General features: G+C 39.9%; 1 protein-coding gene across 1 annotated transcript in view; it reads left to right on the forward strand.

Annotated features, from left to right (window-relative positions):
- Positions 1–311, forward strand: part of LOC128248162 (peritrophin-44-like) — a 10,770-nt gene that overhangs the window by 4,220 nt on the left and 6,239 nt on the right. The gene's annotated exons all lie outside the window — the stretch shown is intronic.

Raw genomic sequence — 311 nt, forward strand, 5'->3', positions numbered from 1 at the left:
CTTCTTCTTCTTCTTCTTCTTCTTCTTCTTCTTCTTCTTCTTCTTCTTCTTCTTCTTCTTCTTCTTCTTCTCAAGGACTTTTTCACTATTCACTTCCTGTGCACATTCTATGTACTGTTCATACAGTTTTGATTACTTGTTCTGATTAATTGTTGTGCACCCGAGTCCTGGATACCATAAGTTCCTTATTACCATTATTTGCTATTTGTTAAGTCCTGTATACATGCATACACCCACACACGCGCAAGCACACACACACACACACACACACACACACACACACACACACACACACACACACACACACACAC

This window comes from Octopus bimaculoides, chromosome 6 (assembly GCF_001194135.2).
Source record: "Octopus bimaculoides isolate UCB-OBI-ISO-001 chromosome 6, ASM119413v2, whole genome shotgun sequence".
Classification (NCBI taxonomy): Eukaryota; Metazoa; Mollusca; class Cephalopoda; order Octopoda; family Octopodidae; genus Octopus; species Octopus bimaculoides.